Genomic DNA, 19,272 nt, shown 5'->3' on the forward strand with positions numbered 1-19,272 from the left:
TTGGAAAATAAAGACAATACCTGCATGGGCCTGGTATAGGAATGGAGCTTAAGATAATGAGAGTTATGTCGACACTTAAGCTGAGGGGCCGGTATTAATCATCACAGAACTAAACATACTGGTGAGCGTGGGGACTCCTGACATGGGCAGATGATGCAAGACAAAAGTGACATGGTTATTCAACGTAGAAAATCTGCCTGGTGTGGGGAGCTCATGAACCATATACTCAAGTTACAAGGGAAGGTGTCTTAGTCAGTGCTCCATTGCTGTGGAGTGACATCATGCCCATGGCAGCTCTTATAAAGGAAAGCATTTAATTGAGTCTGTCTTACATATTCAGAAGCCAGACTAATGATATTTGAAATACTAAAGGAGTATCCCTCAAAGTTACCACCTGTTTTAAACATATAATACATTTGCCATTGTACATGGTTTAGCCCATTATTGTCATGGCAGGAAGCATGGAAATTAATCACAGCATAAGGAGATATGATTGTGTGTCAAGTTGACAAGGGGTGGATTTGTAATGGCTGTTCCTGGTTGTCAACTTGACTACATCTGGAACTAAACCCCAAAATGGAGTTTTGGCTGAAATCTGATTCACATTAGGTTCAATGAGTCCCCAAAACTCATCCTGTGATTATTTCCCCACTCCCAGAATGTACAATTGAGATAGATATACTTAGAAGCTGGACTGAACTCATTTTTGCATTATTATATGGCTATAAGCCTATGAGGGCCAGGGAGTGGACTATGGTGGGTTTTATGAAAACAGCCCCCAAAAACATGTAAGGAATAGCAACATTGGAAAGCACAAGGGATGTGACCTTGTTGGAGGACATATGTTACTGGGAACATGCTTTCAGGTTCAAATGCTTAAGTGAGGCCCAGTCTCTCTCTCTCTCTCTCTCTCTCTCTCTCTCTCTCTCTCTCTCTCTCTCTCTCTCTCTCTCTCTCTCCCCTGCCTGCTGATCCAGATGTAGAACTCTAAGCTACCTCTCCAACACCATGTCTGCCTATGAGCAGCCGTGCTTCCCATCATGACATTAATAGACTAAACCTCTGAAACTGTAAACAACCCTAATTTAATGCTTTCCTTCACAAGAGTAGGTCAGTAGGTCGTGTCGGTCATGGTGTCTCTTCATAACAACAGAACACTGAGTAAGAGAAAAGCTAATGTAAGCATTTTTTTTTACTTTTTTTTAAAATTGGATATTTTTTTTACTTACATTCCAAATGCAATCCCCTTTCCCAGTTTCCTGTCCATAAGCTCCCATCCCATTCCCTCTCTCCCTGCTTCTATGGGGGTGTTCCCCCACCTACCCACTCCTTCCTGCTCCCTGCCCTGACATTCCCCTACACTGGGGGGTCCAGCCTTGGCAGGACCAAGGGCTTCTTCTTCCACTGGTGCCCAACAGGGCTGTCCTCTGCTACATATTCGGATGAAGCCATAGCTCTGTCCATGTGTACTCTTTGGGTGGTGGTTTAGTCCCTGGGAGCTCTGGTTGATTGATATTGTTGTTCTTATGGGGTTGCAAACCCCTTCGGCTCCTTCAATCCTTTCTTTAACTCCTCCACTGGAGACCCTGTTCTCAGTTCACCTCTGTATTTGTCATGCTCTGGCAGAGCCTCTCAGGAGACAGCTATATCAGGTTCCTGTCAGCAGGCACTTCTTGGCATTCACAATATTGTCTGGGTTTGGTGGCTGTATGTATATGGTCTGGATCCCCAGGTTGGGGCAGTCTCTGAATGGCCGGCCATTCCTTCAGTCTCTGCTCCAAACTTTGTCTCCATATCTCCTCCTATGAATATTTTTGCTCCCCCTTCTAAGAAGGACTGAAGCATTCACACTTTGGTCGTCCTTCTTCTTGAGATTCATGTGGTCTGTGGATTATATTCTGGGTAATCTGAGCTTTTGGGCTAATATCCACTTATCATATCAGTGAGTATATATCGTGTGAGTGTGTGTGTGTGTGTGTGTGTGTGTGTGTGTGTTTTAAATAATGATGGACTCTAAATTTATATACAAAAATCCATTCTCGTGCATTTTTTTGGAAAGAAGCTTACATTTTTTTATTAGTTGCTGGACAGAATTTACAATTTCAAGAAAAGATTAAGAGCCATTGATATTGTTCTCAAACAGTTATACCCCTTGGAAGCTCATCTGTTGAAATCCTACCCCAGAAGGAGATGATGTCAGGAGACAGAGTGTCTGAGGACATGATAAGATCATGAGAGCACACACCTACAATTGCATCAGTGGCCATACAGCAAGAGACCTCACACAAAAAGAACTCCCATCATAGGAACCAGGGAGTAGCCCCTGCTACTTCCAGAGTCACGGTGGCTCTGCTGAGGGCCTCAATCTCAGACGTCTCAACCACCAGAACTGAACAGAATAAATATCTGTCACTGATACCTGCTCCCCACACCCCGCTCCATGGTATGCTGCAGCAGCACCTCAATACACTCAGACCGTCTGGTCACATCTTATTCAACGATGCCCAGTTTACTGAAGTCACAGGGTCAATGATGGAGTCGTCTCGCAGCCTGGTAGCTCTTTGGAAGTAGAAGATTCAGACGATCATTCTTAAGTGTAATCCCATGTTCCCGTCTTATTCGTTTAGGAGTCTCTGCATTCTCTTCTGAATTAGTTCACTGAGTTGTGACTTTTACATCTCCAGACCCACCTGGATGTGCTCCCAACCCCTGGCTGGGGATCTGCACCTTCATCAGCTCTGCAATAAAACAAGAAACAGACGCTCCTTCTCCACACAGCTATTTGGGAACCACGGAAGCAAAGGGTATTTTGACTGAGCTTGTTAGTTTTGAGTGTGGATTTGAAGGGAAGCCAAGGCATTTCTTTTCTGAACTACATCTTCGGCTTTTCCAGGAAATCCAACTTGAGTTAAAATTGCTTGGGCTTGGTTTTTGTCCAAAAGTGGACTTTTTCCAGTAAAAGGTTTAATATGTTCTTTTTTAAAAAAATATGCTTGAAATGTTGTCAATATGATAGAGATAGGTATTTTCAAGCACTAGAAATGTTTCAGGCTATTAAAGAGATCAAACTGGTCTGAAAGAGCTGTGTAGTGTAAGTGTGTGTGTGGTGGGGGTATAGTGTGTGTGTATGCATGGTGTGTGCATGTATATGTGGGTGTGTTGTATAGCACTTCTGGTGTCTGTGTGATAGTGTATGTTTATGCATGGTGTGCGATGTGTGATGTATGTGTGTGGTATGGTGGCTGTGTGTGATGAATGTGTGTGGTGTCTGTGCATAGTATGTGTCATGTATGGTATACATATATATAACGTGCATGGTGTGTGTTTTGTGTGTGTGTGTGTGTGTGTGGTGTTTGTATGGTATGGAGTGTATTATGTCTGTGTGTGATATGTGTGTGTGGTGTCTATGGTGTGTGTGTGTGTGTGTGTGTGTGTGGTGTATATGTTTGTGGTATGTGTGTGTATGTGGTGTGTATATGTAGTATATGTAACATGGTGTGTGTGATGTGTATGTTTGTGCCTGTGGGGTAGATGGGTGTGTGTGTGGTATACATGTATGTGGTATGTGTGGTGTAAATATATAATGTGTATGGTGTTTGTGTATATGCTATGTATGTGGATGGTATATGTGGTATATATGTGTGTGGTATGTGTATGTGGTGTATGTAGTGTATATGTATGTCTGTGGTGTTTATGTATATGTATATGTCTGTGGTGTGTGTGTGTGTGTGTGTGTGTGTGTGTGTGGTGTGTTCTCTACCATATAACAGGAGAAAGCAGCTGTCAAATATACTAGCAGACTGTATCATGGGTCAGTATCTCCTCTCGGCTTCTCACTAGACTTCTCAGACGCCTCTTAAACACAGACCAAACCAAGTCAAAAAGTCGCCTGTGCTCACAGCCTGTTGTGATGTAAGGCAATCCTAAGTACACTGCCTCACTTCATCCCTTCCAGCCCACCCCTCAGGTGAGAAGTTGAAGTGTTGGACAGCACATAGACCCTCCACCACCTCTACACCCACACCCACACCCACACCCCCAGTCTGAGCAGGCATTGCTCTAAAGATGTAGAAGTTCAAACACGGGGCATAAAATGCCTGAATACTCTGTACATGCATTTTTATTCCTTCTGTCATGTGCTGTACTGTCCAGTAGCATCTGTCCTGCCCTAAGCTGCGTATAGACACTTGTTTCCTTTTCCCAACAAAACCCTCCATAAATAGATGTCTGTTTGTTTCTTTGTTTGTTTTAAACTAAAATCTCTGTTGACCTGAAAGAATTTTTCATTTGATTTCAAACAAGTTTCTCTGTCCTGTTAGTCCAGTTCTGACCCCGACAGCCCCAGTGTCACGTTCCAGGGTCAGTTCATAAGCCCAGGAAAGAATGCGAGCCACTCGAACCTCAACTTGGCAAAGCTGGTCTCTTTCTGAGTGACCAAAACTTGAGCGACAAACATGGCCTGTGTCAGCAGCCAGATGCATTTCCCCTTGAGGAGCAGATGGAGTGCTGCTGTGGAGTTATCGCGGAGAAAGGAGCCTCCCTTGAGGAAATGCCTCCATGAGACCCAGCTGTGAGGCATTTTCTCAACTAGTGATCAAGGGGGAGGGCCCAGTCCATTGTGGGTGGTGCCATCCCTGTGCTGATAGTCTTGGGTTCTATAAGAGAGCAAGCTGAGCAAGCCAGGGGAAGCAAGTCAGAAGTAACATCCCTCCATGGCCTCTGCATCAGCTCCTGTTTCTGACCTGCTTGAGTTCCAGGCCTGACTTCCTTTGCTGATGAACAGCAATGATGTTTGTGCAGGAATAGAAAACTTGACTAAAACAGTGGACCTTCCAGTTCAAGCCATGCCTAAGTGAAAGCCAGGCACCTACCAGTTGTTGGGCTCAATGAGGCTTCTGTTGCCTAAAGCTAAATTTCTCTGATAATTGGGGTAGGGAAGATGAGAGATGGAGAGGTGGCTCAGTGATGAAAATCATGTATTGCTCTTCCCGAGGATCTGAGTTCGAGTCCTAGAACCCACAGCAAGAGTCTCACAATCACCTGTAATGCCAGCTCCAGGAGATCTGATACCTCTGGCCTCTATGGGAAGGTACTATACCCACGCACAGAGACACACTCAAACACATAATTAAAAATAACAAATAATTTTTAAATGGATGGATAGATGATTTACCTAGGGTAAATCCAAATGCTTCCCTTCTATAACCAACCCAAAAGGTAGTGATAAAATAACTCCTAATGATCTCCTGCTATCCTCATAGATCAGGGCCTTACTCAGGAGTCATCAGAGACGCGAACAAACATGGACACCCACAGACAGACTTTATGCAGAGAGTGAGAGACCTTGGAATACTCAGCCTGGATGGGATTTCTCTGTCAAATCCTTCCCATCGGGGCTCAGGGAACTCTACTGAAGAGGAGACAGTCTAAGAGCCAAAGGTGACAGAGAACACCAGAACAAGGCTTTCCAAATCAGTGTGATCACAGCTCCTACAAAGTCACAGAGACTGTAGCAGCATGCATGGGGCCTGCGCAGGGTCTGTACCAGGCCCTCTGCGTATACATGATTGCTTCCCGTTTAGTGTTGCTATGGGACCTCTGAAAGTGTGAATGGGTGGACAAGTGAATCTTGTGCCTTTCTTTGGGCTCTTTTCCTTCTAGATGTTTGTTTCTCTTGCCTGATTCTAGTGTGTTCACTTTGTTTTGTTTTATTATATTATTAAAATATTTTATTATTGAAAAAAGGATTTGGATGTTAATGATCTTCACAGACTCATGTGTTGGCACACCAGGATCATCCACTGGTAGCCCTGTTCTTAGAAGGTCTAAAGGTTTTAGGACTTGAAACCTAACTAGAGGAAACACATCACTAAAGGATGGGCCATGAGAACTGTAACCCAACACCTCTTCCTGTCCCATCTCTGCTCCCTGGTCACCAAAACATGAGCAATTAGCCTTGTGCTCCTGCTGCCATATCCTTTCTTTTTCTTCTTCTTCTTCTTCTTCTTCTTCTTCTTCTTCTTCTTCTTCTTCTTCTTCTTCTTCTTCTTCTTCTTCTTCTTCTTCTTCTTCTTCTTCTTCTTTTCGGAGCTGGGGACCGAACCCAGGGCCTTGCGCTTGCTAGGGAAGCGCTCTACCACTGAGCTAAATCCCCAACTGCTGCCATATCCTTAAATGACCCCTGCCAGTGTGCTTCCCTGCCATGATGAACTAACCCTTCAAACCATGAACCAACAGATATCCTTTCCTGTGTTACTGTCAGACATTTGACCACAGTGTTGAAAAACTGAAGAGATACATAGGGAACTCTATGCAAGGTGATGGCTTAAAATGAAAAAGCGCTTTTTTAAAAGGCTTCGTTAAAATTTTTGAACAAGGCCTGCAGATAGCCAAACAGTTAAGAGCACTTGTTGCTCTTACAGAGGACCTGGGTTTGGTTCCCAGCACACACTGGGTGGCTCAAAACCCTCTATTTACTCCAGTTTCAGGGGAACCGATGCCCTCTCTGGCCTCTGTGGGGACTAGGCACAACCATACAAACATACATGTGGGCAAAATGTTCATATGCATAAAATAAAATATAAAATAAAAAAAATGAATTTGAGACCTTTTTTAAAAAAGTTTTCCCCCTTAGCACTGTTTTCATTGTGTCCCATAAGTTTGGGTATGTTGTACCTTCATTTTCATTAAATTCTAAGAAGTCTTTAATTTCTTTCTTTATTTCTTCCTTGACCAGGTTATCATTGAGTAGAGCATTGTTCCACTTCCATGTATATGTGGGCTTTCTGACATTTTTGTTGTTATTGAAGACCAGCCTTAGCCCGTGGTGACCTGATAGGATGCATGGGATTATTTCAATCTTCTTGTACCTGTTGAGGCCTGTTTTGTGACCAATTATATGGTCAGTTTTGGAGAAGGTCATGAGGTGCTGAAAAGGAAGTATATTCTTTTGTTTAAGGATGTTCTATAACTGTTAAATCCATTTGGTTCATAACTTCTGTTATGTCTCTGTTTAGTTTGTTTTCATGATCTGTCCATTGATGAGACTGGGGTGTGGAAATTTCCCACTATAATTGTGTGAGATGCAATGTGTGCTTTGAGCTTTAGTAAGGTTTCTTTTTTGAATGTAGGTGCCCTTGCATTTGGAGCATAGATATTCAGGATTGAGAGTTCATCTTGCTGGATTTTTTCCTTTGATGAATATGGAATGTCCTTCCTTATCTTTCTTGATATCTTTTTGTTGAAAGTCAATTTTATTCTATATTAGAATGGCTACCCCAGCTTGTTTCCTGGGAACATTTGCTTGGAAAATTGTTTTACAGTCTTTTATTCTGAGGTAGTATCTGCCTATCTCACTGAGGTGTGTTTCCTGTATGCAGCAAAATGCTAGGTCCTCTTTATGTATCCAGTCTGTTAGTCTATGTTTTTTTATTGGGGAATTGATCCATTGATGTTAAAAGATATTAAGGAATAGTGATTGTTGTTTCCTATTATTTTTTTGTTGTTGGAGGTGAAATTATGTTTGTGTGGCTCTCTTCTTTTGGGTTTGTTGCAAGAAGATTACTTTCTTGTTTTATCTTTGGTGTAGTTTCCCTCCTTATGTTGGAGTTTTCCATCTATTATCCTGTGTAGGAAAACTCACAGCTGTAAATGAGAGCTGTAAAAAGAAACTGGAGAGAGAATACATTAGCAGCTTGACAGCACACCCAACAGCTCTAGAATAAAAAAGAAGAAAATACACCCAAAAGGAATAGAGGGCAGGAAATAATCAAACTTGGGGCTAAAATCGACCAAGTTGGATCAAAAAGAACTATACAAAGAATCAACAAAACCAGGAGCTTGTACTTTGAGAAAATCAACAAGATAGATAAACCCTTAGCCAGATTAATGAGAGGACACAGAAAGTGTATCCAAATTAACAAAATCAGAAATGAAAGGGAAGACATAAAAACAGAATCTTAGGAAATTCAAAAAAATCATCAGAGCCTAGTACAAAAGTCTATATTCAAAAAAACTGGAAAATGGGAGGGAATGAACAATTTTCTAGACAGTTACCAGGTACCAAAGTTCAATCAGGGTCAGATACACCATTTAAACAGTGCCATAACTTCTAAAGAAATATAAGCAGTTATTAAAAGTCTCTGGATTTAATGCAGAATTCTATCAGACCTTCGTAGAAGGCCTCATACCAATACTGTCCAAACTATTCCCCAAAATAGAAACAGAAGGAACACTACCCAATTCTTTCTATGAAGCCACAATTACTCTTATACCTAAACCACACAAAGACCTAACGATGAAAGAGAACTTCAGATCCCTTATGAATATTGATGCAAAACTACCCAATAAAATTCTCGCAAATTAAATCCAAGGACACATCAAAACAATCATCCATCATGATCAAGTAGGCTTCATCCCAGGGAAGCAGGGATGGTTCAATATACGGAAATCCATCAACATAATCTACTATGTAAACAAACTCAAAGAAAAAACCCATATGATCATTTCATTAGATGCTGAGAAAATATTTGACAAAATTCAACACCCCTTCATGATAAAAGTGCTGGAAAGATCAGAAATTCAAAGCCCACACCCAACATAGTAAAAGCCATATACAGCAAACCAGTAGCCAACATCAAACTAAATGGAGAGAAACTTGAAGCAATCCCACTAAAATCAGGGACTAGATAAGGCTGCCCACTCTCTCCCTACTTATTCAATATAGTACTTGAAGTCCTAGTCAGAGCAATCAGACAATGAAAGATAGTCAAAGGGATACAAATTGGAAAGGAAGAAGTCAAAATATCACTATTTGCAGATATGATAGTACACTTAAGTGACCCCAAAAGTTCTACCAGAGAACTACTAAGCCTGATAAACAACTTCAGCAAAGTGGCTGGGTATAAAATTAACTCAAACAAATCAGTAACCTTCCTCTACTCAAAGGATAAACAAGCTCAGAAAAAATATTAGGGAAATGACACCCTTCACAATAGTCACAAATAACATAAAAATACCCTGGTGTGACTCTAAACAAGCAAGTGAAAGATCTGTATGACAAGAACTTCAAGTATCTGAAGAAAGAAATTGAAGAAGATCTCAGAAGATGGAAAGATCTCCCATGCTCATGGATTGGCAGGATTAATATTGTAAAAATGGCCATTTTGCCAAAAGCAATCTACAGATTCAATGCAATCCCCATCAAAATTCCAACTGAATTCTTCATAGAGTTAGGATGAGCAATTTAAAAATTCATTTGGAACAACAAAAAACCCAGGATATAAAAAACTATCTCCAACAATAAAAGAACTTCTGGGGGGAATCACCATCCTTGACCTCAAACTGTATTACAGAGCAAGAGTGATAAAAACTGTATGGTATTGGTACAGAGACAGGCAGGTAGACCAATGGAATAGAATTGAAGACCCAGAAATGAACCATACACCTATGGTCACTTGATCTTTGACAAAAGAGATAAGACCATCCAGCAGAAAACAGCATTTTCAACAAACGGTACTGGTTCAACTGGAGGTCACCATGTAGAAGAATGCAAATTGATCCATTCTTATCACCCTGTACAAAGCTTAAGTCCAAATGGATCAAGGACCTCCACATCAAACCAGATAAACTCAAACTGATAGAAGAAAAAGTGGGCAAGAGCCTCGAACACATGGGCACTGGGGAAAATTTCCTAAACAGAACATCAATGGCTTATGCCCTAAGATAAAGAATCGACAAATGGGACCTCATAAAACTGCAAAGGTTCTGTAAGGCAAAAGACACTGTCATTAGGACAAAATGGCAGCCAACAGATCTGGAAAAGATCTTTTACCAATCCTACATCCAATAGAATGCTAATATCCAATACATACAAAGAACTCGGGAAGTTAGACTCCAGAGAGTCAAATAACCCTATTAAAAACGGGGTACAGAGCTAAACAAAAAATTCGCAGCTGAGGAAAATTGAATGACAGAGAAGCACCTAAAGAAATGTTCACCATCCTTAGTCATCAGGGAAATGCAAATCAAAACAACCCTGAGGTTCTACTTCACACCAGTCAGAGTGGCTAAGATCAAAAACTCAGGTGACAGTAGATGCTGGCAAGGATGTGGAGAAAGAGGAACACTCCTCCATTGTTGGTGGGATTGCAAGCTGGTACAACCACTCTGGAAATCAGTCTGGGAGGTTCCTCAGAAAATTAGACATACTACTACCTGAGGATCCAGTTACACCATTCCTGGAAATATACCCAAAAGATGCTCCAACATATAACAAGGACACATGCTCCACTATGTTCATAGCAGCCTTATTTATAATAGCCAGAAACTGGAAAGAACCCAGGTGCCCTTCAACGGAGAAATGGATACAGAAAATGTGGTACATCTACACAATGGAGTACTATTCTACTATCAAAAGCAATGACTTCATAAAATTCATAGGCCAATTGATAGAACTAGAAAATATCATCCTGAGTGAGATAACCCAATCACAAAAAAACATACATGGTATGCACATACTGATAAGTGGATATTAGCCCAAAAGCTCAAATTACCCAAGATACAATCCACAGACCAATGAAGCTCAAGAAGAAGGACAACCAAAGTGCGGATGCTTCAGTCCTTCTTAGAAGAGGGAATGAAAATATTCATAGGAGGAGATACAGAGACAAAGCTTGAAGCAGAGACTGAAGGAATGGCCATTCAGAGCCTGCCCCACATGGGGATCCAGCCCATATACACACAGCCACCAAACCCACACAATACTGCTGATACCAAGAAGTACCTGCTGACAGGAGCCTGATATAGCTGTCGCCTGAGAGGCTGTGCCAGAGCATGGCAAACATAGAGGTGAATGCTCTCAGCCAACCATTGAACTGAGAATGGGGTCCCCATTGGAGGAGCTAGAGAAAGGATTGAAGGAGCTGAAGGGGTTTGCAACCTCATAAGAACAACAATATCAATCAACCAGAGCTCCCAGGGACTAAACCATCATCCAAAGACACATGAACAGGCCCATGGCTCCACCTGCACATGTAGCAGAGGATGGCCTTGTTGGGCACCAAACGGAGAAGCCCTTGGTCCTGCCAAGGCTGGATGCCCCAGTGTAGGGGAATGTCAGGGTGGGGAGGCAGGAAGGGGTGGGTGGTTGGGTTTGGGAAAGGGGATAACATTTGAAATGTAAACAAAAAATTCAATAAAAATATAAATAAATAAACCCTACCACACTCATTTCCCTTTCCTCCCAGGTCCACACCCTCCAACCTTCACCTCCCCTCCCCCCACAAAGCAAGTCTATTTTGTGCTACCCATTGTAGATTGCTGTCTGTAAGCAGGTAAGGACAGATAAACGTTAAGGCTTGAACCTGTGGTTGGGCAGTGAAAAAAGAAGGTGGGCTGAGAGCTCTAGAGTAGGGACAGAGAAACAAAGAGACAGAAAGAGAGGAGGACAGAGAGGAGGAGGCAAGATGGAATTTATAGGAGAGGAAGATGAACCTGATCCACGGGGCTTGAAAGAGTCACAGGTAGCTATGGATGTCATAGAAGAGAATAATATAGGCAACTACCCCATCTAGGAGAACAGTGTTTATATCAGTTGAGTTTTGAGTTCTTTGTGTGGGCATCTTGGGGGTTGAGAACTTACTGATACAAATCTGACTGATAAATTACAAGCCTCTGGAGTTTTGGTGTTACTGAGTTACAGGGATTTATGACAGCAGGGGGCAAAGATGCAACCAGCAGTTCTGAGGCAGATGAACCTCAGGGAAACAGGGAAGACTGAGGCTTGCAGCTCCCAGTGGGGGAGGGGAGATGGCACTACTGGAGCATAGCCGGCATTAGCATGATTTGTTTTTTAATACTTACATGCAACAACCCATATACACATTGGAGCATGGTCAAACTGCCAAGGGCTAGCCCCTTAAAGAAAACTGAGTCCTTACCCAACACACTCCCACCCCCCACCAGAAGCCAGCAATTGTGAAGATCTCTACTTCAGTTCAATAGCTTCCTGTCTGCACTGTTTCCTTGGAGTGGGGGACAGGGAAAGGTTGCCACCAAAGCCTCTTATTCTCAGTCTGCAGTCATCGGTGCATTGCAATGGACTTCAACACATTTCCTACAGCAGCTCAGATCACAGGTACTAACATGGATGCCGCCAGCAGTGTGGATCACAGACACCAAATCAACATGTCCTCCAACAGCAGCCCTGACTATGTTGATGTCCGTTTTAAAATGGACATCAATAAAGTTTTAATACAGTGAGCAATTGGAATATGCGATGGGTATGAATATGCTTGGACCAGGCAGTGGCATTATTTGGAGGTGTGGCTTTGTTGGAGTAGGTGTGGCCTTGCTGGAGGACTGTGGCATGGACACATTGTGGGCATGGACATTAAGACCCTCATCCTAGCTGCCTGGAAGCCAGTCTTCTCCTGTTTGCCTTTGGAATGGAATGTAGAACTCTCAGCTCCTCCCCCATCACGCCTTCCTAGATGCTGCCATGTTCCCGCCTTGATAACAATGGACTGAATCTGAACCTGTAAGCCAGATCCAATTAAATGTTGTTATTTGTAAGAGTTGCCTTGGTCATGGTGTCTGTCCACAGAAATAAAACCCTAACTAGGACAGGATGCCTACGCAGAAAATTTCACAAATACCCATAGGCCTTCTACTTAGCCTGTTCTCATGGTGATCTACTCTGAACTCGACTTGTGAGTCAAAGCCCCAAGAAGAACAGTCCTAGTATAATAAACCTTCCCATGAGTGAGACATCTCACCAGCTCTAGGCTATTCTTGTTAGATGGCCAGCCTGCCGCAAAGCCTGGGAGTACTTTTAACACTATAACCAATGTGAGTCAGATAGTACATTCAGTGCTATAGTTCTATAACTAAGTTGTACATTCTTTTAACTTTCCTTTTATTGTTTTAAGTATATCCTTTTAAACTGTGCTGTGTTGTCTCTTTTTACAATCATGTGTTGCCTTTAATATTTTAAAACTGTAATATTTCAAAACTTCTTTTGCTTATTTAGCAACAGACGAGACAGATGTAGTGAGCAAAATCTTTAAACTAGCACACACATGTACATACATGCATGTGCGTGCACACCCACTCGCACACACACACACAGACAGACACACACACACACACACACACACATGCACACATACACACGTTCAGTATTTGCACACACTAGGTAATTGTTCTACTGAGCCACAAGAGCAATGATAGTTCTTTAACAAAGAAGTGTCTATTTGGATGAGTTTTCTCTATTACTTTGGCCTGTAATGAGGTGGATAGAGAGAGAGGTGTTGTGAATTGCTATTTGCATTTTTTGCTCCTCAAGGGGGAGCCCCAATGAGGAGCATATCATGTACTCCAGTGAGGTCAGGTGAAATCTTAATTGGTCAGATAAGGGTAGAACCACTGGGATGTGGAAGGAAAAGGCGGAGCTAGTCTGTGCACACCACACAGACTAACACAATCCATTGCAGATATCTTGATGGTACTTAAACTTTGTTTTGAGATTTGTATATTGTAGGGTATACAGCTTTGGCGAGATTCATCCTCAGACATGCTAAACTGACCTGCTCGAACTCTGATGTCATGAATTCCAGTTCATTGTAAAGATGTTTCAAGATATTTCAGTTAGAAATAGCTAAGAGTAGTTAAAGGCCAACAGTCCAGATTACTTTGCATAGATAGATAGTTTTCAAAAGCGTCAGAAATCCATAGAATGTGACATTTAATGCTAGCTAATCATTTGATGCTGAGACGTATCTGCTCCTGACAGCAACCCCTTCTTGGTTCAAAGACGAGACTGAGCATCTTCACCTCTAGGCAGGTTGTTTATCGTGGCAAGGTAGCCATGGGGCAGAAATTGCCTATTAATCTACAGACAAAAATGCTGTCCAGAAAAAGGACACTGTGTGGAATAGTTGACTAATAATCTCTGCCAAGACAGGGTAATCAGTCCTTCAAAATTCTGCATTACAAAGGTCATCTGATCCTGGGCCACACAGCCAAAGACAGATGCTCCAAGGTTTTAAGGAAATAGGGGACACTGTAATTTGAGTTTTGGAAGCTATGTTAGTGTTTCATATATTTTCAGGTAATATTTACGTCACTCTCGGATTTCTGGCAGGGATTAAAGACTGACCACAGTCTCTTAGCCAACCTAAGCTATCTAGCATTGAGAAAGATACTTTATGTATTTGAGAAGATGGTTTTCAGATAGTATGTAAACTAAAACCAGGACATAACAGGTGTAGAATTATAAACCTTTTAGGTTAGGATAGATGGTAGACTGCTTTATTTAATTGACAAAATTGATGGGCTGAGTGTTAAGTGTATCTTATACTTTATAAATTGTAGAATGGTAATAGTTGTGCTCAATTTATATCCGAATGAAAAGAGCCTTTTAATTGGACAAAAAGGGGGAAATGTTGTAGATTGCTGATTGTATTTTCTGCTCCCTCAAGAGGGGTTTCCCGACGTACTCAGGTGATGTCAGGTAAAATCTTAATTGGTCAGATAAGGCTAGAGCCTATGGTTGGGCAGTGGAAGGGAAAGGTGGAGCTGAAAGTTTTAGAGAAGGAGAGGAGGAGGAGGAGAAGAGAAGGGAGATGGAGGTCAGAGGGAGAAGATAGAGCCAACTCACATGGCCTGGAGTAGCTGCAAGTAGCTAGGGATCTCATAGCTGGGCAGTAGAATAGTGCAGGGCATATTTGCCCAATCTAGGCATGTGGCTTGTATTCATATCAGCTGAGTTTTATGGTTTTTCCACGGGCATTTGGGGGCTGAAGATTTACCGTTATAAATCTGGCTGGTATAATATAAGTCTCTAGTGTTTTTATTCCACAGGCCTAAGGGGAGATGAGTGAACCATAGCTGTCTATATGCAGACCAGCCACAGGGGGTGGATGGCCTGAGAAATGTGAGCAATAGCTCCAGGCATTTCAGGTTAAACTGGTTTGGTTAGCTTAGCAAGCTAGTGGAGGGAACCAGAGCAGAACTGCAGCATAGAGCAAGCCATGGGGTTGGGCGAACCCCACCCCGGTGCCAGTGAATAGTCAAATTTAGCATAGGGTCTATTTACAACCACACATAACAAGTAGGAAGTCAGTTTGCTGGGATTTTGTTGGGTTTTTATTTTGTTTTTGACAATAGAAAGGCAGACTATTACTACTTCTGATTTATGTATTTAAGAAATAAAATCTCAAGGTCTAACACAATGGTTCTTAAGGGTTTCAACCCTTTGGGGGGGTCAAATGACTATTTCACAGGAGTCACCTAAGACCATCAGAAAATGCAGATATATTACAATTCAAAACCATAGCAAAGATGGGTATACATTTATGAAGAACAGTAACCATAATTTTTGTGATTAGGGGTCACCACAACATGAGGAACTGTATTAAAGGGTAGCAGCATTAGAAAGGCTGAGAACCACTGCTCTAACACATCTGGAGCACTAGAGTCAACAGAGCCTAGATCACACATCTTTATTTCCCCCAAAGAAGTTTAGGATAGAGGATTAGAGTTAGCTTCCTATGAAACGACACATTCATTTAAATACACATTAGTTCTTACAGATTTAATTGGCTCTGGTACAGGACGTGCATTCATGTGCTGTCCCTACAAAGGGTGACTAACAAGGCTGAGCTGAGCTTTTGCTGGAGAACTCCAAAAGTAAGCAAGATGTACAAGACTTCCCATCTTGGCTTCTACCTCAGTAACTTAGGAAACATCTCTGAAGAGAAGTCAGAAAGATTTTAAGAGCCAGAATATCAGGAAGTCTGCTATGAAATTCTCTCCCGGAAATGGCTACATAAGCAAGACAACAACCATCATGATATCAATGGACATGTTAATGTGGAAGGGAGAAACTTTTGCAGGGTTGCACCCCTAGACATAGAACTATAGGCAACTAATGGCTGCTGGGAAGAGAGCTAGCTTCTCCCAGGAATGAACTTCTTTATTAATTGTCCAGTACAGTGATCAGCCTTGAAACCATATAAACACACCAACAAAAACAGACTCAGCAGATTATGATTGTGTGTGTGTGTGTGTGTGTGTGTGTGTGTGTGACATATATGTAACAATAATGAAAATAGGCTATCAACTAAAGTGGGGACATACATACCTGGGAGGGTTCCAAGGAAGGTAGCAGAGAAGGGCTGGAAGGAAGAAGGAGATGGGTAAAGCTGATAGTATCTAATTGTAATTAAAATATGGAAAGAAAGCTCCCTGCAATGGTAAGAGTGGTTTTCTGTGCCAGGACTGTGCAACCAGTTTGGCTTATTCACGTTCCTGCTTTCCTTTTGGAGTCTAAATCCTGGCTACCGCTGGGCAGGTTGAGCACACAACAGACCAATGGCACCCTTGGCCTCAGTCTCTAATGGGTTCCCTAGACACAGCACTTCCTCACTCACAGCTTGGGGATTGTGTACTGGGCTTTACTAGGAGAAGACTCCTTGGTGACTGTATCTCAGGCCTGAGATTTCAACCCTAAGTCTTTCCCTTTCCTGAAGTTTTACTTTAGATTCTTTTTCGGATTTCTTGAGTCCCAGAAAATGGGAGGGGTCTTGGGGATCCCCAAAACACAGAGCTTTCCCTGGTCTAAAATCTTGACTTAGCAGCTGACTTTTTTTCTCCCCTGCAGACCAGGTGGGTGAACTTTTCCTCTTTTGTTTTACCTTAAAATTAACAACCTTAACAACCTGTCACTTAAACAGGAATTGTTAATCAGGGATAATTTTCCAAGCAGATTTGACTTTAAAATAGATCAAGCTATCCAGAAGTCTCCATCTGTCATCATCCTTGGTTTTCAAGGCTGTACTCAGCAGTCCCCATTCTTGGCATGACACAGCATTGTCCCTTACCCAGCCTTGGGTACAATATCATAGAAAGAGCCTCCTCCTGCCCCCTCCCCCAAGCAAGGCTCATGGTGACAGTCTCTGAGCCCCATGATTCTACCTCCAAAGTGTCTTCTGACAACATGCCTGTGTGTTGGACATTATAGTTTTCACTCTATCCCAGCTGCGGAAGGCTCAGGGTCTAAAGGTGATGTGAACTCCTAGAGAGACCAAAAGTAGCATGAAAAGCCTAAGGCTAGTTGCCCAAGACTGGTATAAAGGAAGAAAGCATAAGGGAATTAATTACACCTTTCCTCAAGTCGAGGGAAAAGCTAGTTAGGCCTCTAACCCAGCTGGCACAGTACAGCTGCCTCAAAATTCAATAGGCAAAATCCAATGGGACCGAATCTTCCTAGAACTGAAGGAAAGCCAGGAATGTTCCCCCTAGGCTACACCTACCTCTTACAATTCATGTAATGATATTTTAAAAGGCTCTCTGCCTGTGGGAAATCCAGATTTTAGAATATGGTGCCCAGTCCCACCTCCTCACCCCACAAGGACAACAGCAAACCAGCTCCTTTAATCTTGACTTTCCTGGAGCCTCTGATGCTTGTAGGTTTTATCTAGCTAATTTCCAAGTTCTTAAAGAAAATGTTACAGTTATATTAAAGTTACAGTAAATCTTGTAGGGGCAAAGTAGGTGATAAAGATGACAGTTGACCCAAAGAGAGATGATCAGACAGACAGACAGATATAGAGTCATAAGACTATCATGGTCTCTGATTTTGATTTTTTTCAGTCTTGTATTCAATTAATTATGGGGGGATCTGAATGTTAAAATTCACAATCTAATGTGAGAAAAGTATCTTAAGTATTAATACCAGCTGCTTCAAAAACTGGTGTCTAGCCCCAGTTTTCTCCCCTGTAATTCACCTGCTGTTTTCTGAAGTCCCACCCCAGAGCCTTTTAGAGGAATGTGATGGTTTACCTAGGCTCATCCTAAGAGTGGCACTCTTAGAAGGTGTGGCCTTGTTGGAGGAAGTGTGTCACCATGGGGGTGGGCTTGGAGACCCTCCTCCTAGCTGCCTGGGGATGCTCAATCTGTTCCTGGCTTCCTTTGGATGGAGATGTAGGACTCTCAGCTCCTCCTGCACCACGACTGCCTAGATGTTGCTCTCACCTTCATGATAATGGACTGAACTTCTGAATGTTGTCATTTATGAGACTTGCCTTGGTCATGGTGTCTGTTCACAGCAGTAAACCCTAACTAAGACAAGGAGTCATAATATAAAGAAGACCTACTTGATGGATAATTTTCACACTCACCAGTTCTGGAGGTTTAGCATAAGTGCTTGAGGCTGCAGTCATTCCTGGGTTTTAACTTGTTTTGGTGTCTGTAGCCATTTTTACAGTTACTATTAGGCCTTAGTAGTAACTAGTAAGTAGTTACTTAGAAGTAGGCCCATCTTCCCTTACGGTGTAGCTGTTCAAACATGTTTTGGTCAACTTGCTTAAAATTCAAAGAGAAATAACAAGTAGCGATGTCCTTCACCTTGATATTGTTTCTATGTGTGTTAAAACCAGACATGCATGTGAAAATGTTCACTGAGACCAATTGCGTCCACCAAAGATATATATTTTTGCATTAAATGTCATTCTGCTTTCTACCTACCAAAAGAAGTTTAACATTCTCTAGAAAAGCTATTTTTCTCCTTCTTGACCTGATTATCATAATTCAATCCATAGAGGAGGAACCAGGTGGGAATATATTAACATTTCAATTTGGTTCAAAATAACTTAATACATTATTTTCCACTTTCCCTTGTATGTCGTGGTTCCCACCCCCTATATTCAATCCCTTTGTAAATAAAGTAGTTAAATCTTATGAAATCAGGTACTCTGTAATTGTAATTACTATTTAATCTTCTGAAGAGACACATAGCGACCAAATTCTAGTTTTACTATGAACTGGTTAGAGAACAACAAGGCTCTTGCCCTTAACTCTACCAGAACTGGCTGTCCTTCCAGGCATGAAAGACCAGAGAGTACTGTTGGACTGGCACACCAACCGACTCAGAGAAACGTTTCACATCTAGATGGCTGAACACGTGACCAAAGAAAGTATGCCCATCAGAACAGTTTTAAAAATATGTCATGGATCTGATGTTGATCAATTCATATTTCTGCTGTATTTGAACCTTGGATGAAAAACATAAATAACTGATTTGTCTTTCCAGATGTGTTTTAAGACTGATAAATCGTTTTGCACCTGAGGACAATGATGCCTCACAAATGTGGCTGATGAAGAGTTCATTGAAGTTAGCTAACTCTGTTGAGGTTAGTCATCTCTATTCATTTTAACTTCCTTCGCCACAGAAATTCAATCTCTACAAAGTCTTCTGTTCTTTGAAACCAG

Source organism: Rattus norvegicus, chromosome 2 (assembly GCF_021556685.1).
Source record: "Rattus norvegicus strain SHRSP/BbbUtx chromosome 2, alternate assembly SHRSP_T2T, whole genome shotgun sequence".
In the NCBI taxonomy this organism is placed as follows: Eukaryota; Metazoa; Chordata; class Mammalia; order Rodentia; family Muridae; genus Rattus; species Rattus norvegicus.